The sequence below is a fragment of the Entelurus aequoreus genome, linkage group LG21, assembly GCF_033978785.1.
Source record: "Entelurus aequoreus isolate RoL-2023_Sb linkage group LG21, RoL_Eaeq_v1.1, whole genome shotgun sequence".
Lineage (NCBI taxonomy): Eukaryota > Metazoa > Chordata > Actinopteri > Syngnathiformes > Syngnathidae > Entelurus > Entelurus aequoreus.
The window spans coordinates 44,237,687-44,261,087 of NC_084751.1; the positions used below are offsets into that span (position 1 = coordinate 44,237,687).

General features: G+C 38.9%; 1 long non-coding RNA gene across 1 annotated transcript in view; it reads right to left on the reverse strand.

Annotated features, from left to right (window-relative positions):
* Positions 1-17,836: 17,836 nt before the first annotated feature.
* LOC133638764 (uncharacterized) overlaps positions 17,837-23,401 on the reverse strand; it is a 29,773-nt gene continuing 24,208 nt past the window's right edge. The window contains exons 3-5 of the long non-coding RNA XR_009823682.1: positions 19,798-19,844; positions 19,465-19,722; positions 17,837-17,927 (exon numbers count right to left, since the gene is read on the reverse strand). This is a non-coding gene — a long non-coding RNA (uncharacterized LOC133638764). The remainder of the gene's footprint in view (positions 17,928-19,464; positions 19,723-19,797; positions 19,845-23,401) is intronic.

Below are 23,401 nucleotides of genomic sequence, written 5' to 3' on the forward strand. Positions count from 1 at the left end.
TTACAGTAAACAAAAAACTGGGGTACCGTTTTTCCATTGACAGTAATACACCATACAAACAAACAACCCTGGACTTTACAGTGAAAAAAACCTTGCAGCTCAGTCGCCAGAATTTTACTGTAAAATATATAGTTTTAGTTTTTTTTACAAAATATTACAGTAAATGGAAAAACAGTACTACTCTTTTTTTGTATTTTTACAGTAAACAAAAAAACTAAGGTACTGTTTTCCATTCACAGTAATACACTATACAGACAACAACCCTGGACTTTAATGTAAAAAAATTTGCAGCTCAGTCGCTAGAATTTTACTGTAAAATATATAGTTTTTATTTTTATTTTTTTTAGAACATATTACAGCAAATGGAAGAACAGTACTAATGTTTCTTTTTTTCTTTACAGTAAACAAAAAACTAAGGTACCATTTTTCCATTGACAGTAATACACCATACAAACAAACAACCCTGGACTTTACAGTAAAAAAAACTTGCAGCTCAGTCGTCAGTATTTTACTGTAAAATATATCGTTTTTTGTTTTTTTTTACAATATTACAGCAAATGGAAAAACAGTACTTCTGTTTTTTTTTTACAGTAAACAAAAAACTGGGGTACCGTTTTTCCATTCACAGCAATACACCATACAAACAAACAACCCTGGACTTTACAGTGAAAAAACTTGCAGCTCAGTCCCCAGAATTTTACTGTAAAATATATATGTATATATATATATATTTTTTTTTTTACAACATATTACAGTAAATGGAAAAACAGTACTAATGTTTTTTTTTTACAGTAAACAAAAAACTAAGGTATGGTTTTCCATTCACAGTAATACACCATACAAACAACAACCCTGGACTTTAATGTAAAAAAAAACTTGCAGCTCAGTCGCCAGAATTTTACTGTAAAATATATAGTTGTTTTTTTTAACGACATATTACAGTAAATGGAAAAACAGTACAACTGTTTTTTTTTTTTTTTACAGTAAACAAAAAACTGGGGTACCCTTTTTCCATTCACAGTAATACACCATAAAAACTTGAAAAAGTTTTTACAGTGAAAAAAACTTGCAGCTCAGTCGCCAGAATTGTACCGTAAACATTTGTATTAGACTTTTATTAGATTTACAGTAATGTGATTAAAAAACACCATCAATTAAAAAAATCTAAAAAAAAATGTATTGTCATTTTTTTAATTTGATAAATATCATGCTTTGAAATCATCAGTCATGCATATTTAAGCATTACCCATGTGGCCCATCGCTCCACTGACATGGTTCAACAACTCCATCCATTTTCTACCGCTTGTCCCTTTCTCAATAAGTGAAATATATTTGTCTGTCCACAGGAAGTAGTGTTAGGTGGCCACTAGAGGTCATTGAGGCTGTACTAGTGAGTTTCCACAACCACACTGCTCTCCAGGACTTGCATTGCAGTGGCACCATCTGCCTAAAAAGACACACTTCCATATATACAAACATTTGCTTCCATTGTACAATCTGCACAGCCAGACTGTCCTTCTTTGCATAGTTAACAGCAATAAGACGGATTAGAGGTTCATTGTATTTGAAACATCGACACGCGGGAGTCATGATGCTCTTTGTAGTATCATAAGTACATCAATAAGTGTCCGTATGGGACTTTGGGAAACTGTAAAGCGGAGGGGCTGCGACGGCTTCAGTCCACCAGGTTTCATACCCTTGAACAATACCCAGTGTGGAGAATGCATATATGTTGAAGAGTTCTTTCTTTATTCATAGTCATGTTTAAAGCAGCTAGTGTTTTTCCATTTGTACTCTTTTTATTTTTTCATTTTATGTCCGCAAGTAAACTGTGTGTGTTACCTTGAAGGCTTGCACTGTAGGAGTTGGAGTACTCCCTTATATCTTATCTGTAGTAGAACAATGAGGCTGTGTTCCTTTCCAAACATGTTGGGGCTTTCTTGGGATGCAAGAAGTTGTCGCTTCCGTTTGAATGGAAGACCAATTCGAGAAGCCGATATGAATGTATTGGTGTGGGCTGGTCTCCCGAAGCTTTAGTAAAACTTGATAATATTCCCATTCTGTCTTGATGGTCCTTCTTACTCTGCCCATATGTCATCTGAGAGAACTTGGGATTGACCGGTGACTTTAATTCCCTGAGAGGGAATACTGGTCAGACGCAACACCAGCTATATATGTTTGGAGGAGAAAAGGTGAGGCCTTTAATCCCAGGAACACCATTCCTACCCGTCAAGCATGGTGGTGGTAGTATTATGCTCTGGGCCTGTTTTGCTGCCAATGGAACTGGTGCTTGACAGAGAGTAAATGGGACAATGAAAAAGGAGGATTACCTCCAAATTCTTCAGACAAGCTAAAATAATCAGCCCGGAGGTTGGGTCTTGGGCGCAGTTGGGTGTTCCAACAGGACAATGACACCAAACACACCTCAAAAGTGGTAAAGGAATGGTTAAATCAGGCTAGAATGAAGGTTTTAGAATGGCCTTCCCAAAGTCCTGACTTAAACGTGTGGACAATGCTGAAGAAACAAGTCCATGTCAGAAAACCAACAGATTTAGCCCGAATGCAGCTGAGATAGGCTCCAGCACCCCCGCGACCCCGACAGGGACACACTTTAGAAAAATGGATGGATTGATGGGTTACCAATTTTTGGTGTTTATTTATTTTCTTAACGGGCATGACGGCGCGTCGTCACGTCGTGACATTGCTGGTTTTACGAGCAGAGGAGCATGTTCGGCAGCGCACACACACAGAGTACTTACAAGCAGACACAGTGTGTAGACAGAAAAGGGACAACGGACGCATTTTGGCTTAAAAACTAACGATAAAGGTGAAGTTATAACACTGAAACACCCTCAGGAAGAGGTGCTTTAAGATGTGGCTAGCTAGTTAGCGGCTAACGTCCATCCGCCGTCGGCAGTGTTTAAGCTACTTCTAAATCACTAATCCTTGTCTCAATGGCGACAAATAAAGTACGTTTCTTACAAGTATCATTATCACTGCAGGACGAGGAATAGCTAAATATGCTTCACTACACACCGTAGGAGGACACAATAGCTCACCTGCGTCACAATGTAAACAAACGCCATGGGTGGATCTACACCTGACATCCACTGTAATGATACCAAGTACAAGAGCGTATTTAGTTGATACTACTATGATTACATCGATATTTTTTATCGTCACAAAATCTTTTTTCCTTTTTTTAAAATTCATATTATGTTTATAAACTCAGTAAACACGTCCCTGGACACATGAGGACTTTGACTATGACCAATGTATGATCCTGTAACTACTTGGTATCGGATCGATACCTAAATTTGTGGTATCATCCAAAACTAATGTAAAGTATCAAAGAAGAGAAGAATAAGTGATTATTACAGTTTAACAGAAGTGTAGATAGAACATGTTAAAAGAGAAAGTAAGCAGATATTAACAGTAAATGAACAAGTGGATTAATAATCAATTTTTACAGTTTGTCCTTAATAATGTTGACAAAATAATAGGTGTATAAATGACACAATATGTTACTGCATACGTCAGCAGACTAATTAGGGAACCTTTGTTTGTTTACTTACTACTAAAAGACAAGTTGTCTAGTATGTTCACTATTTTATTTAAGGACTAAATTACAATAATAAACATATGTTTCATGTACCCTAAGATTTTTTGTTAAAATAAAATCAATAATGACCTTTTTTGTGGTCCCCTTTATTTAGAAAAGTATTGAAAAGTATCAAAATACATTTTGGTACCGGTACCAACATATTGGTATCGGGACAACCCTAGTTTGGGCCCCTGGTGTGAGGATTTAGATGGTAGAAAGGTTGGACACTTTAATTGGTGTGTCAGTGTCAGAGTGAGAGCCCACAGATAAAAAGTAAAGGTTACACATTTGTAAGCCCTGCTCACACTTCAGCACAACCTTTGTTAATAATTTGTCAACCAGTTTGTGCATGTTTTCCACCAGGTTTTTTCAATTTGTCCAGTTTAAGGGAGGTGTACTGATTTTAAGACAAGGTATGAATATATATTTGGGCTCTCAAAGTTAACGAGTTATCGCATGAATCCCAAATGTGTTGCAACAGAAATAGTTTTTATTGCACATGACCTTCACTGAGGATGCTGCTTGGGGCGCCATCTGTTGGAGGAGGCGCCAAATTGCAGAATCTACAAATTTAACAAAAATAATAATAGAAAATGGATGTATAATGAAACACTTACTAGGGGGAAAAAAAAGGTGAAAGCTCAATACTGAACTGGAACTATCCTGCTGGGTCAGAGTGCAGAGTGACGTCATAGAAGGGTAGTAATGGGCGTCATACATGTGTACAGTTTTAATTGATCATCTTATCATTTTGGCTCGTCTTGTAATGACCAGCCAGACAAGGACAGTATTCGGACATCTGTGATCTAGCTCAGGAGTGTCAAACTTGTTTCATTAAGGGCCACATCGCAGTTATTGCTGTTTTCCAAGGGCCGCTTACAATACAGCGAATATATATGAATATTAATGTTGAAGGATTTGCCTCAGGATACTACATAACTGCCTATGCATTTAAGTATTATATATATTTTTACGTACATTGTAGCTATCGCCAGAATTTTAGCGTTTTTTGTTTTTTTAAAAAACATATTACTATAAATTGAAAAATGGTTCCACAGATTGAAAAAAAAATTAAAAAAAATGGGCGAGCTGCCAGGGTTTTACTGTCAAATATACAGTTGTTGTTTTTACCATGAAATGCAAAAAAGTTCAGTAGAGGTTTTTTTTTTTACAGTAAAATTCTACTAATTGAGCTGCCCGTTTTTATTTTTTTTAGCGTAAAATAATTGCCTATGCATTTAAGTATTATATATATTTTCATGTAAATTGTAGCTGTCACATGAATTTTACCGTTGTTTTTTTTTTTTTTTAAAACATTACTATAAATTGAAAAATGGTTCCACAGATTGAAAAATAAAAAAATAAAAAATAGGCGACTGAGCTGCCAGTGTTTTACTGTAAAATATACAGCTGTTGTTTTTAGATAGTACTTTATTGATTCCTTCAGGAGATGTAATGCAAAAAAGTTCAATAGAGTATTTTTTTTATTTTTACAGTAAAATTCTACTAATTGAGCTGCCCGTTTTTTTTATAATTATTTTTTTTGCGTAAAATAACTGCATATGCATTTAAGTATTATATATATTTTTATGTACATTGTAGCTGTCGCCAGGATTTTACCGTTTTTGTTTTTTTAAACATATTTCTATAAATTGAAAAATGGTTCCAGATTGAAAATAAAAATTTAAAAAATAGTCGACTGAGCTGCCAGTGTTTTACTGTAAAATATACAGTTGTTGTTTTTACGATGTAATGCAAAAAAGTTCAATAGTTTTGTTTTTTTTACAGTAAAATTCTACTAATTGAGCTGCCTGTTTTTTTTTATAATTATTTTTTTGCGTAAAGTAACTGCATATGCATTTAAGTATTATATATATTTTTATGTACATTGTAGCTGTCGCCAGGATTTTACCGTTTTTTTTTTTTTTTTAACATATTACTATAAATTGAAAAATGGTTCCACAGATTGAAAATAAAAATTTAAAAAATAGTCGACTGAGCTGCCAGGGTTTTAATGTAAAATACATGGTTGTTTTTTATACGATGTATTACTGCCTAATGCAAAAAAGTTCAATAGTTGTTTTTTTTGTGTTTTTACAGTAAAATTCTAGTAATTGAGCTGCAAGTTTTTTATTTGTTAGTTTTTTTTAGCGTAAAATCTATTGTAATTTTAACAGTGTACAATTTGATGGATAACTTGCTTTGAACCCATAATTCAAGTAGATATTAAAGTATTTATTTATAGTTCAACAAAAATGTTTGGAATGTGTGATAATATAATCTTTTTTCTAAATTAAATTTTTTTTTTCCTGTCAAAATGGAAGGAATTAATACATTTTTGTTGCAAGAAACAATAAAAGTCGTGGCCAGGCTTTCACGGGCCACAGAAAATGATGTGGCGGGCCCCATTTGGCCCCGGGCCCTGACTTTGACTCTTGTCATTTAGATCCAGGTGAGTATTTGTTATTTGTAACAGACTGTAGGAGGAGTCTTTTAAAATAATGGAAACATGTGCAATGTAATTTAATGTTGCAAGAGGACATAACATTATTGAACACTTGTTCAATAGATAAGTATGCTTTATATTGCTATATATTTATCACCCCCATGACATTTGCACTGCATTTGAAGGTGTTAGTTATTGTTTCATTCTCAGGGTAATTGTTTAAATAGCTTCTATATCTTTTTTTAGATAAATAAGCTGTATTAAATGTCAAGGAAACAAATTTCCTTGACATTCAAAATTATAATTAAAACTGTTATACTGGCAAATGTTGCTTTAAAATACACCCAGAAGGGACTTTAGATAAAATTGTTACCACGTTTTAAACAAATAAATGAAATGCATTTAATTAAAATATTAAAAAAGTTAATGCGTGACATTCTGACAATACAATTGCATTTTTGCCAAAATATTGTGCCTTTTTCAAAACTAATTTAAATCATCTAAGCAATTAATGTACTGTGATTAATAAGGATTATTCAAAGTAGCAAGTTTTGAGAATATAAATTAACTGCATTAACTAGTACATTTTAAAATAATGTTTCTGTATGACATTCTAATCATTTTTTAAAGTTACTTTCAATTATGTAAGCAAGTAATTTTTTGTGAGTAATACCCATGATTAATTAAGATTGATTCATTGAGATTAATTGAGCAAATAAATGCATTGTATTATTCGTGTATGACATCCTGACAATAAAATTGTCATTTTTAAAGTTACTTTCAATTATGTAAGCAAGTAATTTATCGTTATTAATACCCATTAATCACAATGATTAATTATGAATAATTAAATTGCATTTGTCAAAAATATTGGGGTCTTTTTAAAGTCAATTTAAATTGTGTAATCAAGTAATTTATTGCAATTAATCGTGATTAATCACAATTTAAAATTGTGATGAAAAATGTGTTTTTGAGAGCACTAATATACTGTATATGAATTTGATACACTATTAATAAATAATACATTACATATTATAAACATATTAGAGGCGATATAGTACCGAATATGATCCATTAGTATCGTGGTACTATAATAGTACCGGTATACCATACAACCCTACTCCACAACTGAAATATACACGCTATTTTATAGATTGCACACACTGTTTAGCGCGTGGTATTTGGATCTTAATTAATCAGGCCCTTTGTGTTGCGTGAAACGTGCCACACAAAGTTTTGATTGGTTAAAGCAGTGTTTTTCAACCACTGCGCCGCGGCACACGAGTGTGCCGTAGGATACAGTCTGGTGTGCCGTGGGAGATTATGTAATTTCACCTATTTTGGTTAAAAATATTTTTTGCAAACCAGTATTTATAGTCTGCAAATGATGTGTTGTTGTTGAGTGTCGGTGCTGTCTACAGATCGGGAGAGTAACCATGTAATACTCTTCCATATCAGTAGGTGGCAGCAGGTAGCTAATTGCATTGTAGATATCGTAAACAGGGGGAGGCAGTGTGCGGGTAAAAAAGGTGTCTAATGCTTAAACCAAAAATAAACAAAAGGTGAGTGCCCCTATGAAAAGGCATTAAAGCTGAGAGAAGGCTATGCAGAACGAAACTAAAACTGAACTGGCTACAAAGTAAACAAAAACAGAATGCTGGACGACAGCAAAGACTTACTGTGGAGCAAAGACGGCGTCCACAATGTACATCCGAACATGACATGACAATCAACAATGTCCCCACAAAGAAGGATAAAAACAACTGAAATATTCTTGATTGCTAAAACAAAGTAGATGCGGGAAATATCGCTCAAAGGAAGACATAAAACTGCTACAGGAAAATACAGAAAAAAGAGAAAAAGCCACCAAAATTGGAGCGCAAGACAAGAACTAAAACACTACACACAGGAAAACAGCAAAAAAGTCAAAATAAGTCAGGGCGTGATGTGACAGGTGGTGACAGTACACCTACTTTGAGACAAGAGCTATAGTGATGCATGCTTGGTTATGCTTTAAAGTCATATCCAACAATTGCGTCAATGACTTTTTACTGTCTACTGAGTTTCGTTTTTTAATGATTTCTGCTGGCGGTGTGCCTGTGCATTTTTTCAACGCAAAAAATGTGCATTGGCTCAAATAAAGTTGAAAAACACTGACTTAAAGTATCATTGAGTACACTGAGATTTGAGTACGTAGATGGTCTTGAATGTAGTAACCCGCGTTCTAATCGGAGGGACACTATAGATTTTAAGAGCTATAAACCCAATCGTGTCACGCAAAATGTAATTTCGGGGTAAAATTGTACTTTCAGTCCGAGTCAGTCTGCTAGTTAAAACGGGTCAACAATACCTTTTTTAAAGTGTTATTAGGTTGCAGCTCACCGTTTGAAATCTCCTTTGTCCCACTGTGGAGGCATCACGTTCCAACAGTCACAGCTTTAAGGAGTTATCCACTTTAGATGGGAGAGCAAGTAGGGTCAATTATAAAATCACACTACTCTGGGAGGCTGATGCGTTGATGGTAAAACTGCAAACCCAACAAGGACTTTTTGCCAAATTTCACACCCCCAGAGATGCAGCCGTCAGGACAAGTTTCGTCATTTCTCACAAAATCGCCAGAAAAAGTAAGGCGTTTTCTGACGGAGAGTTTATTAAGGAGTGCTTATTGGACTCTGTTGCGCTGATATGCACGGAGAAGAGGGGCGCATTTGAGAACGTGTCACTCTCCCGACGCACTGTAACGAGGCGGGTTGAGACCATCGCTGGAAACTTGGAGCTTCAGCTGAAGAACAGAACGGCCGACTTTGACTGTTTTTCGCTGGCTTTGGATGAGAGCTGCGATGTATGTGACACCGCCCAGCTGATAATCTTCTTACGTGGGATAACTGCAGACTTTCAAATCACGGAGGAGCTGGCAGCCATGCAGTCAATTAAAGAGACAACCACAGGTAATGACTTGTTCACATAGGTCAACGCGTGTTCGGACATGTTAGGACTGAAATGGGACAAGAAGGCAGGTGTGACAACAGATGGTTGTCCAAATCTGACGGGGGAAAATGTTGGACTTTTAAAGAGGACGCAGGATAAAGTGACGGAAATTGACATTTTTGCATTGTATTATACATCAGGAAGTGTTGTGTAAGACAGTGTTAAAAATAAAACCATCAAAAGCAATCTGCTTTTGTATAAAGTTAACTTAGGTTAAATGAAATTATTATTATTATTTATCTTACGGTATATCAAAAATAATTTGAGCAAAATTTAATTGATAAGTGCTCAGGTTGCTCATGCGGCCCCCGGTAAAAATTAATTGCCCACCCCTGGTCTTGAATGTAGTAACCCGTGTTCTAATTGGAGGGACACTATACATTTTAAGAGCTACAAACCCAATTGTGTCAAGTAAAATGTAATTTCGGGGTAAAATTGTACTTTCACTCCGAGTCAGTCTGCTAGTTACAACGGGTCAACAACAATACATTTTTTTTTCAGCGTTATTAGGTTGCAGCTCACCGTTTGAAATCTCCTTTGTCACACTGTGGAGGCATCACGTTCCAACAGTCACAGCTTTAAGGAGTTATCGACTTTAGATGGGAGAGCAAGTAGGGTCAATTATAAAATCACACTACTCCGGTAGGCGCGACGATCTATTTGCATTATTATATCAACAACACCCGCTTACATCAAGGGGGAACTGTCATTTTCCCTCCAAAAGTTGACAGTCAAGACGGAGGCCGCAGAGGTCACGGCGTGGATAAGCCGGCAACTTGTAAATCCCGTCAATCTGTTTTCAAATTACGGCAGTAACAGCGTGCGAGGTGTTGTTTCCGTGTATTATGCTAATGTGATAGCCCCGGCCCGGCCTGTTTTGTTCGCAGGTAGACGGCAGCTCGCCGCGTTTGGCATTCTGCTCCACTTCTCCCGCTGAAATGAGTTCTCCCTCTAAACTTGCAGTGCCCACCGCAGCTGTTCTCCCCTGACACGGCGTACATAAAACATAAAAGGTAAGCCTATATGAAAAATGCACAGAGCGCCGGAATATAATGCGCTTGATACCACGCCGCAGTCGGGCAGCGGGAGGGAGATGAAGAGAGAGAGAGACCTGCCCTGGATAGATTCCCTTTTCTGCGGGATTCGTTTGACTGGCTGCCTGTGCAAACATTTACTCGCCGCGCTCAATCCGTGGATCACATTACAAAGATTGATTGTTCACTTGCCTCTCACCCTCCACTGTTTCATTGGCCAATATCAAATCAAATGGGATTCTTCAAAGTGGGGGCTCTAGACTTGTTATGCACAGAATAAGTGACTTTGCCTCTCCAGCAGATGTGAACAAGCAGATTGTGTGTGTGTGTGTGTGTGCGTGTGTGTGCGAGTGTGTTCTTGTATTTCGTCCCTTCTTGAGACATCAACAAGGCAAAGTACCGTCCGTATGAGGACCGGTGAACAAGTTAGGACATAAATCATGGTCCCAAAACGGAAAACCGATGCATCTAAATGAGAGCAAAATACTAGAGTCCGTGAACATTGCTCCAAAGTCAGTTTTTTTTTTGGTGATTTAATGTGTTAAAAACCAACTACAAGCAAAAAATTCCAAAAAGTCGAAACCCAGTCAAACAGTGTCATCTGTAGACGTGTGTGTGTGTCCGTGTGTGTGTGTGTTCTTTTATTTCATCCCTTCTTGAGACATCAACAACGCAAAGTACCGTCCATATGAGGACCGGTGAACAAGTTAGGATCATGGTCCCAAAACGGAAAACCGATGCATCTAAATGAGAGCAAAATATTAGAGTCCGTGAACATTGCTCCAAAGTCCGTTTTTTTTTGGTGATTCAATGTGTTAAAAACCAATTACAAGCAAAAAATTCCAAAAAGTCGAAACCCAGTCAAACAGTGTCATCTATAGACGTGTGTGTGTGTCTGTGTGTGTTCTTGTATTTCTACCCTTCTTGAGACATCAACAAGGCAAAGTACCGTCCATATGAGGACCGGTGAACAAGTTAGGACATAAATCATGGTCCCAAAACGGAAAACCGATGCATCTAAATGAGAGCAAAATACTAGAGTCCATGAACATTGCTCCAAAGTCAGTTTTTTTTTGGTGATTTAATGTGTTAAAAACCAATTACAAGCAAAAAATTCCAAAAAGTCGAAACCCAGTCAAACAGTGTCATCTATAGACGTGTGTGTGTGTCCGTGTGTGTGTGTTCTTTTATTTCGTCCCTTCTTGAGACATCAACAAGGCAAAGTATAGTCCATATGAGGACCGGTGAACAAGTTAGGACATAAATCATGGTCCCAAAACGGAAAACCGATGCATCTAAATGAGAGCAAAATACTAGAGTCTGTGAACATTGCTCCAAAGTCAGTTTTTTGTTGTTGATTTAATGTGTTAAAAACAAAATACAGGCAAAAAATTCCAAAAAGTCGAAACCCAGTCAAACAGTGTCATCTATAGACGTGTGTGTGTGTCCGTGTGTGTGTGTTCTTTTATTTCGTCCCTTCTTGAGACATCAACAAGGCAAAGTACCGTCCATATGAGGACCGGTGAACAAGTTAGGACATAAATCATGGTCCCAAAACGGAAAACCGATGCATCTAAATGAGAGCAAAATACTAGAGTCTGTGAACATTGCTCCAAAGTCAGTTTTTTTTTTTGTGATTTAATGTGTTAAAAACCAATTACAAGCAAAAAATTCCAAAAAGTCGAAACCCAGTCAAACAGTGTCATCTGTAGACGTGTGTGTGTGTCCGTGTGTGTGTGTTCTTTTATTTCGTCCCTTCTTGAGACATCAACAAGGCAAAGTACCGTCCATATGAGGACCGGTGAACAAGTTAGGACATAAATCATGGTCCCAAAACGGAAAACCGATGCATCTAAATGAGAGCAAAATACTAGAGTCCGTGAACATTGCTCCAAAGTCAGTTTTTTGTTGTTGATTTAATGTGTTAAAAACCAATTACAGGCAAAAAATTCCAAAAAGTCGAAACCCAGTCAAACAGTGTCATCTATAGACGTGTGTGTGTGTTCTTGTATTTCTACCCTTCTTGAGACATCAACAAGGCAAAGTACCGTCCATATGAGGACCGGTGAACAAGTTAGGACCCAAATTATGGTTCCGATACGGAAAACCATTGCATCTAATAGAGTGTTGCGTCTGACCAGACTTCCCTCCCAGGGAAATGAAGTCACTTGTCAATCCCAAGTTCTTTCAGATGACATATATGCAGAGTAAGAAGGACCACCAAGACAGAATAGGAATATTATCAAGTTTTACTGAAGCTTCAGGAGATCAGCAAACCCTAAACATTCATATTGGCTTCCTGAATCGATCTAACACTCAAACGGAAGAGCCAACTTCTTGCACAGCCTCATTGTTCTACTACAGATAAGACAAAAGGGAGTTTTCCATCTCCTACAGTGCAAGCCTTCAAGGTAAGACACATAGTTTACTTGCGGACATAAAACCTAAAAAGAAAGAGTACAAATGGAAAAACACTAGTTGCTTTAAACATGACTATGAATACAGTAAGAACTCTTAAACATATATGCATTCTCCACAAGAGCCAAATACTAGAGTTCGTGAACATTGCTCCAAAGTCAGGATTTTTTTTTGGTTGATTTAATGTGCATACAAAAGTAAACATTGACAGGTGCAAAGGCAGCAATATATGATCAAACAAGACGGCAGCTAAAGAAGGACTTCCCTATTCATCCACGAAAATACCCGCCAGGTGAACAGCTGATTTTATGACTTCCGGTGCTGACGTAAGACAACCCGCGTCCCATATGTGACCATAGGATGAACAAATACACTACGCTACTAAGACTATAGTGGCCATTAACAGTTAGCTTCTACAGCTGGGTTGCCCAAAGTGCGGCACAGGGGCCATCTGTGGTCCTTGACTCCTTTGTCATCGGCCTTAATTAAGCACATTACAAAAAACAAAAAATAGAGATCTCATTTGCACCCCTGGTGGTGAAATCTATCAAAATGAGGGTGGTCCCAAAAAGGAGGGATTTTTCAAATTGACTGTGTGTCGCTTTTAAAAGTGCTCCCCCTCTGGTCGACATATGAAATAACAAGTGTGTGTAAAAATTTGGAGTGCTCCCCCTCTGGCCAACATATGAAATAACAAGTGTGTGTAACAATTTGAAGTGCTCCCCCTCTGGTCAACATATGAAATAACAAGTGTGTGTAAGAAACTGAAATGCGCCCCCTTTGGCCAAAATTCATAAAACAATAAAATAAATAGGTATATAGAGACATACTGTAATAACTTGAAGTCAATAATGAATATTAAAAAACAATTACAAATGTTACTAAAAGCAGTCTTTTTCTCACAATGTGTCGACTTTTTTCTTATAAAGTTGGGAACAATTTCTCATATTCTTTCTGTTTCCGTAATATTGCAATATTTTCTCATAAAATTATTACTTTTTTATGTTAATTTATTACTTTTTAATGCAAAATGGTGACATTTGTCATATAAAATTCGGACTTTTATCACAATATTGCCCATTTTTTTGTTGTTCTTGTAAAATAGTGACCTTTCTGACTTTTGTCATAATTTTGCCAAGTAAAATTCCTATTATTATTATAATATTGCCAAAATGCTAAAGTTTTCTTATAAAATTATGACTTTTGTCGAGTAAAATTACGACTCTTTTCATAAAATTGCCAAAATTGTAAGCTTTTCTTGAAAAATTGCGACTGTTATTGAGTAAAAGTCCAACTTTTATCATAACATTGCACAAACGTTCAGTTTTTCTTGTAAAACTTTGACTTGCGTTGAGTAAAATGACGACTTTAATTAGAATACTGCCAAAATTGTAAGTTTTTCTTGTGAAATTGTGACCTTTTTCTTGTGAAATTCCAACTCATTTTTCACAACAAGCTTTTTTATAGTTGCATAGTATGTATATATTATTAATGTTGTAAATACACATCTTTATATATCTAGAAAGGGTGGTCCTAAGGAGGTAAGCATTTTTTTCCGGAGGTCTCAAGAAGGTAAGAAATATAAGAATGTGTGTGTGTGTGTGTGCGAGAGAGAGAGCAAATGCCTCCATTGTTCTTGTGCATCCGAGATGAAGAGAAATGCTCAATACCAGGCAGCCAAAACAAATCCAGACGATTGTCGCAGTTGAAAGAGTGGCACGTCGCCCCTCGCCGCCGCATGTAAATTCGCCTCCGCCGCTCATGTGAACTTACGAGGCAATTACCTGCCGCCATAATTGACAAAGTTGACAAAAGTGGAAATGTCTGCGCGGACTCGTGGTAATCAGCGAAAGTTGACTGGAGGAAACTGGAGTTTTTTTGTTTGTCGAATATGTTTTGTCTTCAATTTTTACATTATAGTTGTGGAGTTGGGTTGTAGTACCGCTATACTAATGAAACATATTCGGTACTAGACCGCCTCTAAAAAGTACCAGTTCGGTAACAGGCAACGTCGGTAACGTCGTGACATTGCTGGTTTTACGCGCATGGGAGCATGTTCGGCAGCGCACACACACACACGGAGTACTTACAAGCAGACACAGTGTGACGCATTTGGGCTTGAATTGATTGATTTAGCTGTTGTGCAACATATTTTTCCAGGATTTTTGAGATAAAGGGAAGGTGCGAGACAGGCTGGTAGTTTAAAATGAGGTCGTAATCGAGGTTAGGTTTTTTGAGCAGAGGATGGAACAGTACATCCATGCATCCATCCATCCAGCCATCCATCTTCTTCCGCTTATCCAAGGTCGGGTCGCGGGGGCAGCAGCCTAAGTAGGGAAGCTCAGACTACCCTCTCCCCAGCCACTTCGTCCAGCTCTTCCCGAGGCGTTCCCAGGCCAACCGGGAGACATAGTCTACCCAACGTCTCCTGGGTCTTCCCCGTGGCCTCCTACCGGTCGGACGTGCCCTAAACACCTTCCTAGGGAGGCGTTTGGTTGGCATCCTGACCAGATGTCTGAACCACCTCATCTGGCTCCTCTCCATGTGGAGGAGCAGCGGCTTTACGTTGAGCTCCCCCCGGATGGCAGAGCTTCTCACCCTATCTCTAAGGGAGAGCCCCGCTACCCGGCGGAAGAAACTCATTTCGGCCGCTTCTACCCATGATCTTGTCCTTTCTGTCATAACCAAATCTCATGGCCATAGGTGAGGATGGGAACGTAGATCGACCGGTAAATTGAGAGCTTTGCCTTCCAGCTCAGCTCCTTCTTGACCACAATGGATCGATACAGCGTCCGCATTACTGAAGACGCCGCACCGATCCGCCTGTCAATCATGATCCACTCTTCCCCCACTCGTGAACAAGACTCCGAGGTACTTGAACTCCTCCACTTGGGTCTCCACTTGGGTCTCCTCCCCAACCCGGAGATGGCACTCCACCCTTTTCCGGGCGAGAACCATGGACTCGGACTTGGAGGTGCTGATTCTCATCCCAGTCGCTTCACACTCGGCTGTGAACCGATCCAGTGAGAGCTGAAGATCTTGGCCAGATGAAGCCATCAGGACCACATCATCTGCAAAAAGCAGAGACCTAATCCTGCAGCCACCAAACCGGATCCCCTCAACGCCCTGACTGCGCCTAGAAATTATGTCCATAAAAGTTATGAACAGAATGGGTGACAAAGGGCCGCCTTGCGGAGTCCAACCCTCACTGGAAACATGTCCGATTTACTGCCGGCAATGCGGACTTAGCTCTGACACTGATCGTACAGGGAGCGGACCGCCACAATCAGACAGTCCGTTACCCCATACTCTCTGAGCACTCTCCACAGGACTCCCCGGTCGAATGCCTTCTCCAAGTCCACAAAGCACATGTAGACTGGTTGGGCAAACTCCCATGCACCCTCAAGGACCCTGCCGAGAGTATAGAGCTGGTCCACAGTTCCACGACCAGGACGAAAACCACACTGTTCCTCCTGAATCCGAGGTTGGACTATCCGGCGTAGCCTCCTCTCCAGTACACCTGAATAGACCTTACCGGGAAGGAACAGTACCAGAGGAAAGTGATACGTTAATTATATTTAGCACAGATGAAGTAAACATGTTTGTTTTGTCCCATTTACGAGTCACAGAAGTTCCTCTAATGTTATTTCTTCAAAAAGAGAGAGATTATTTTGGAGAACAATATCCGTCTTACATGCGTTAATGGAACCCAGTCGGAGCTGGGACACGTTATCTTTAATCTCCTTTCTAATGAGTTCAAATCTCTTAGTAATGAATTGCATCAAGTCATCAGCCGAGTGGGTGTAGCTACAGGGAGAAGTCCCTTGTTGGGTTAGCGATGCTACTGTACTAAACAGACGATAAAGGTGAAGTTATAACACTGAAACGCCCTCAGGAAGAGGTGCTTTAAGACATGGCTAGCTAGCATAAGATGAGCGTCATAAAAAGCTTTAGTGACTTGCTATGAAACATTTTCAGTTCTATAATCCATCCATCCATCCATTTTTCTACCGCTCGTCCCTCTCAGGGTTGCGGGGATGCGGGAGCCTATCTCAGTTCTATTATCTATTCATCTATATACACTACCGTTCAAAAGTTTGGGGTCACCCAAACAATTTTGTGGAATAGTCTTCATTTCAAAGAACAAGAATAGACTGTCGAGTTTCAGATAAAACTTCTCTTTTTCTGGCCATTTTGAGCGTTTAATTGACCCCACAAATGTGATGCTCCAGAAACTCAATCTGCTCAAAGGAAGGTCAGTTTTGTAGCATCTGTAACGAGCTAAAGTGTTTTCAGATGTGTGAACATGATTGCACAAGGGTTTTCTAATCATCAATTAGCCTTCTGAGCCAATGAGCAAACACATTGTACCATTAGAACACGGGAGTGATAGTTGCTGGAAATGGGCCTCTATACACCTATGTAGATATTGCACCAAAAACCAGACATTTGCAGCTAGAATAGTCATTTACCACATTAGCAATGTATAGAGTGTATTTCTTTAAAGTTAAGACTAGTTTAAAGTTCTCTTCATTGAAAAGTACAGTGCTTTTCCTTCAAAAATAAGGACATTTCAATGTGACCCCAAACTTTTGAACGGTAGTGTACACTACACAAAAGTTAGCATGCTAACAAAGGAATAGCTAGCATACTTATGATATGGCGCCAAGTAACGAAATATGTTGTTATTAGGTGGAAATGTACAAAATTAGCTAAAATGCTAGCATGCTAACATTTTATGCTAATGGTAGCAGTGAAAGAGCTAACATACTTCTAAGATGGCGGCAAGTAACAACATTGATGTTGAAGTTAAAGTTAAAGTTAAAGTACCAATGATTGTATTAGGTTAAAAAGTACAAAACTAGCCAAATTGCGAGCCTTAAATGTTAGCATGCTCACAATAGCATGGTAACAGGGGAACAATTAGCATACTTTTAAAATTGCATCAAGCAACGAAATCAATAAAAATGTGTTCCATGACAATTAAGTTAAAAAGTATAAAATTAGCTCAAATGCTAGCATAAATTCTTAGCATTCTAACATTAGCATACTAACAGGGGATCAGCTAGCACACTTCCAAGCTGGCGCCATGTAACAGAATTCATGAGCGGGTTGGTGTTAGAACCGATTGAATCGTCAAGAAACTTGGGAATTGTGGAACTTGGAAAAAGGTCCCGTTCATTTCAATAGGAATTTCCTGGTAATTTGGGATTTCCGGGAAAAGTGGGGAATATTTGGAAAATGATAAATAGCATTAATGTCCAGAATGAGTGGAATGTGTTAATGGTGGAACGGTTTGAAGCGGTTGAGAAATGTGAGCATTGTGGAACTTTACCTATGACGGTTCTCATTCATCTCAAGGTTCCAGCGATCGACGGCGCGACGAAGGACACCCATCATCGACGAACCTCTGTAGCATGAGGTAACGTGATAGCATCTGTCTCAAATGCAGATAGAAACAAAATAAATAAACCCCTGACTGGAAGGATAGACAGAAGATCAACAATACTATTAAACCATGTACATGTAACTACACGGTTAAAAATTCTCAGCCTGGTAAGGCTTAACAATGCTGTTGCTAACGACGCTAAGGCTAATTTAGCAACTTAGCAACCGGACCTCACAGAACTATGCTAAAAACATTAGCGCTCCACCTACGCCAGCCAGCCCTCATCTTCCCATCAACAGCCGTGCTCACCTGCGTTCCAGCGATCGACGGCGCGACGAAGGACTTCATCCGTGGGTTTGGCGGCTAGCATCGGCTAGGCGTCTGCTAAGTAGTCCTTGTTGTGTTGCTGTAAGTATTGTACTTAGCCGCTAATACACCGATCGATCCCACCTACAACGTTCTTCTTTGCAGCCTCCATTGTTCATTAAACAAATTGCAAAAGATTCACCAACACAGATGTCCAGAATACTGTGGAATTTTGTCGAAGAAAACAAGAGGTTTTTATATCGGGTCCGATGGGGTCCAACCACTTCCGTGGATTTTGTGACGTCACGCGCATAAGTCATATCCAAAGGAGTTTTTCAACCGGAAGTGTGGCGGGAATTTTAAAATGTCACTTTATAAGTTAACCCGGCCGTATTGGCATGGGTTGCAATGTTAAGATTTCATCATTGATATATAAACTATCAGACTGCGTGGTCGCTAGTAGTGGCTTTCAGTAGGCCTTTAAATGCGCCTTGTAGTCTGAAAAATTCGGTATGTATAACCAACGTTGTATCAATGTCTTGTGCCTGCTGGGAATTCTCTTCGCACGAGCGCAGTCGATCAGCTTTGCGTGCACTACCGAGTGTGCACGCGCTTTAGTACACATCGAAACTTTTCCTATTTCAGTCCTCATGTCCGTCAGCTGCGTCCTACGACCTCCAAGGTGACCCGCAGCTTTTCCGAGCAAGTAGACTAGTCAAAGCGAATCGAGCCTACAACACCTAATTCTGCGCGGCGAGCCGACACGCCCCGTTCGGGCTTTAATCGATAAATAGATCAAGCTGCCCAGGTGGAAATAAAGCGCCACGACCGGGTGCTTTGGCATCCACGACCACGGAAAAAAAAAAAACCCCAGTGCGAGACGCTTTCAAAAATAACCAAACTCTGCTGCATGACATCCTCCCATCCATTCCATTTCCCCTTCCTGCGTCTTCCGCATCATCATTTTCCTCGCCCGCCTCCCCGGGCTCGCCGGCTCACGTCGTTAGCATTTAGATAGTTCAGAGCAGAGGAGCTTGGGTAATAGGCTTTCCCCCCCTCCCCTCCTGCTCAAATCAGCTGAAGTAAGAGGGATTAAATCAAAAGAACAACAACGATGATGAGAGCGAGCGCGAGGCGAAGAAAGGGAGGCATGGCGGGGGTGTCGGCGCATAACGCTTGATCGGGCTGCGAGCTCATTAACCCGGGCCTCCACCGAATTGATGTTAGAGGTGATTGGAGATTATCACATTTAGGAGATACTTCATCTCATTCTGCTCACCCTCCTTTCTCGCCTCCTGCTCCTTTTTCCTCCTCCGCGGGTTTTTCTTTCTCTCAATTTCATCCAGGTCACTTGTCCCCTCCCTGGTTCTCTCCCCGGTGGATAGCATCCACACCAGCTCCCGTGTACGCTTGATCTCCTGATTCTGCTTCATTTAAACTTCATCAACTCTTCCACTGGACCGGAAGCGAAGAAGAATGAGAACAGCTTGGCTGGAAACAGCTTTTTCTCCCTCGCTCCTCTTTTGTTGTGTGTGATCTGAAATGATACCCGAAAGCAGCTGGAGTTACGTACGGCGCCCATCACACACACACATATTCTTGTATTTCTCACCTTCTTGGTACCTCCGGAAAATGCCTACGTCTTTAGGACCACCCTTTCTAGATATATATAAAAAATATATTTACAACATTAATTATATATACATACTATGCAAATATAAACAAGGTAAGCTTTTAGTTCATTTTTTTTTTTTGGAATTTTTTGATGCGCCCTATAATCCGCTTTATGGTCCAGAAAATACGGTACATATTTATTTGATTTTTTTAAATTCAATTTTGGCCAAAGGGGGTGCATTTCAATTTCTTACACACACTTGTTGTTTCATATGTTGACCAAAGGGGGAGCACTTTTTAAAACCGGCACACAGTCCTCATATGGAAGGCACTTTTCCTTGTTGATGTCTCAAGAAGGATAGAAATACAAGAACACACACACACACACACACACACACACATGCACACACACACACATATTCGTGTATTTCCTACCTTCTTGAGACCTGAGAAAAATGCCTACCTCTTTAGGACCACCCTTTCTAGATATATATATAAAAAATATTTACAACATTAATTATATATACATACTATGCAAATACGGTACATATTTATTTGATTTTTTTTCATTCAATTTTGGCCAAAGGGGGCGCATTTCAATTTCTTACACACTCTTGTTATTTCATATGTTGACCAGAGGGGGTGCACTTCAAATTTTTACACACACTTGTTGTTTCATATGTTGACCAAAGGGGGAGCACTTTTTAAAACAGACACACAGTCCTCATATGGAAGGCACTTTTCCTTGTTGATGTCTCAAGAAGGATAGAAATACAAGAAAACACACACACACACACACACACACACACACACACACACACACACACACACACACACACACACACACACACACACACACACACACACACACACATTCGTGTATTTCTTACCTTCTTGAGACCTGAGAAAAATGCCTACCTCTTTAGGACCACCCTTTCTAGATATATATAAAAAAAAATATTCACAACATTAATTATATATACATACTATGCAAATACGGTACATATTTATTTGATTTTTTTAATTAAATTTTGGCCAAAGGGGGCGCATTTCAATTTTTTACACACACTTATTTCATATGGGGGACGGCGTTGCGAAGTTGGTAGAGTGGCCGTGCCAGCAATCGGAGGGTTGCTGGTTACTGGGGTTCAATCCCCACCTTCTACCATCCTAGTCATGTCCGTTGTGTCCTTGGGCAAGACACTTCACCCTTGCTCCTGATGGCTGCTGGTTAGCGCCTTGCATGGCAGCTCCCGCCATCAGTGTGTGAATGGGTGAATGTGGAAATAGTGTCGAAGCGCTTTGAGTACCTTGAAGGTAGAAAAGCGCTATACAAGTATAACCCATTTATTTATTTATCATTTATATGTTGACCAGAGGGGGTGCACTTCAAATCTTTACACACACTTGTTGTTTCATATGTTGACCAAAGGGGGAGCACTTTTTAAAACCGACACACAGTCCTCATATGGAAGGCACTTTTCCTTGTTGATGTCTCAAGAAGGATAGAAATACAAAAACACACACACACACACACATTTGTGTATTTCCTACCTTCTTGAGACCTGAGAAAAATGCCTACCTCTTTAGGACCACCCTTTCTAGATATATATTAAAAAAAATATTTACAACAATAATTATATATACATACTATGCAAATACGGTACATATTTATTTGATTTTTTAACTTAAATTTTGGCCAAAGGGGGCGCATTTCAATTTTTTTACACACACTTATTTCATATGTTGACCAAAGGGGGAGCACTTTTTAAAACCGACACACAGTCCTCATATGGAAGGCACTTTTCCTTGTTGATGTTTCAAGAAGGATAGAAATACAAGAACACACACACACACACACACACACACACACACACACACACACACACACACACACACACACACACACACACACACACACACACATTCATGTATTTCTTACCTTCTTGAGACCTGCGAAAAATGCCTACCTCTTTAGGACCACCCTTTGCAGATATATAAAGATGTGTATTTACAACATTAATAATATATACATACTATGCAAATATAAAAGAGCTTGCTGTGAAAAATGAGTTGGAAAAAGGTCACAATTCCACAAGAAAAACTTGGAATTTTGGCAATATTATAATACAAGTCGTAATTTTACTCAACGCAAGTCAAAATTTTAAGAGAAAAACTGAACATTTGTGCATTATGTTGATAAAAGTTGGAATTTTACTCAATAACAGTCGCAATTTTACAAGAAAAGCTTAAAATCTTGGCAATTTTATGAAAAGAGTCGTAATTTTACCCGACAAAAGTCACAATTTCATAAGAAAACGTTAAAATTTGGGCAATATTATAATAAGAATCAGAGTTTTACTCTGCAAAATTATGACAAAAGTAATGATTTTACTCAAAAATGTCACTATTTTACAATAACAAAAAATTTGGCAATATTGTGATAAAAGTCAGAATTTTATATGACAAAGGTCACCATTTTGCATTAAAAAGTAATAATCTTACGTAAAAAAAGTAATAATTTTACGAGAAAAATTGCAATATTACAGAAACATAAAGAATATGACAAATTGTTCCTAACTTTATAAGAAAAAAGTCGACACGTGAGAAAAAGACTGCTTTTAGTACATTTTTTTGTAATTGGTTTTTAATCTTCATTATTTACTTGAAGTTATTGCAGTATGTCTCTATATACATATTTGTATTTTATTTTTTTAAATACATTTTGGCCAAAGGGAGCGCATTTCAATTTCTTACACACACTTGTTATTTCATATGTTGACCAGAGGGGGAGCGCTTTTAAAACCGACACACAGTCCATTTGAAAAATCCCTCCTTTTTGGAACCACCCTCATTTTGATGGATTTCACCACATTCTCTATTAGATGCAATGGTTTTCTGTATTGGGACCATGATTTATGTCCTCACTTGTTCACACCTCCTCATATGGAAGCTACTTTTCCTTGTTGATGTCTCAAGAAGGGTAGAAATACAAGAACACACACACCATTATAATACTTGCACGTTGAAGCACATCAAGCGGTGTGGCTTCATAGCTTACCAGAGTCGTAAACAAAAAAATGTTGGTGTAGTTTACTTGAGTCATATTGCCATCATAGTGCAGTATGCATGTATCTCTTATGTTCAACTGCCATCTACTGGTCACACTTATCGTTACACCATGGGGGACGGCGTGGCGTGGTTGGAAGAGTGGCCGTGCCAGCAACCTGAGGGTTCCTGGTTCGAGCCCCACCTTCTACCAACCTCATCACATCTGTTGTGTCCTTGAGCAAGACACTTCACCCTTGCTCCTGATGAGTGGTGGTTAGGGCCTTGCATCAGTGTGTGATTGTGTGTGTGAATGTGGAAATAGTGTCAAAGTGCTTTGAGTACCTTGAAGGTAGAAAAGCGCTATACAAGTATAACCCATTTACCATTTACCAAATAAAATAGCTTCGAGGTCGGTAAGCACAACCCGAATCATTCCGTACATTAGGCGCACCGGGTTATAAGGCGCACTGTCGAGTTTTGAGGGAAAAAAAGGACTCTAAGTGCGCCTTATAGTCTGGAAAATACATTATGAGGGCTTGTAGGTTGTTATC